Raw genomic sequence first — 430 nt, 5'->3', positions numbered from 1 at the left:
GCTTTAATAAATACAATATTGATTACATTGTTAATGTAAAAATAAAAAAATTTTCTGATAGTGTAAGTAATGTTTATTTAACCAAGAAAACGTGACTAACATGAATTTACATTTGATTAAAAAAAACGGAGGACTTGGCCACCTCATTTCAGAACACCCCCGCACACCACTTAAAGTATATATACACCGATCAGGCCTTCCTAATATTGTGTTGGTACCCCTTTTGCTGCCAAAACAGCCCTGACCCGTCAAGACACAAACTCCACTAGACCCCTGAAGGTGTGCTGTGGTACATTGCCCAAAGCATCACACTGCCTCCGCCGGCTTGCCTTCTTCCCATAGTGCATCCTGGTGCCATGTGTTCCACAGGTAAGCAATGCCCACTCACCCGGCCATCCACATGATGTAAAAGAAAACGTGATTCATCAGA

This window comes from Sinocyclocheilus grahami, unplaced genomic scaffold (genome assembly GCF_001515645.1).
Source record: "Sinocyclocheilus grahami isolate Dianchi unplaced genomic scaffold, SAMN03320097.WGS_v1.1 scaffold2892.1, whole genome shotgun sequence".
In the NCBI taxonomy this organism is placed as follows: Eukaryota; Metazoa; Chordata; class Actinopteri; order Cypriniformes; family Cyprinidae; genus Sinocyclocheilus; species Sinocyclocheilus grahami.
Note: the sequence above shows the minus strand (reverse complement) of the source record.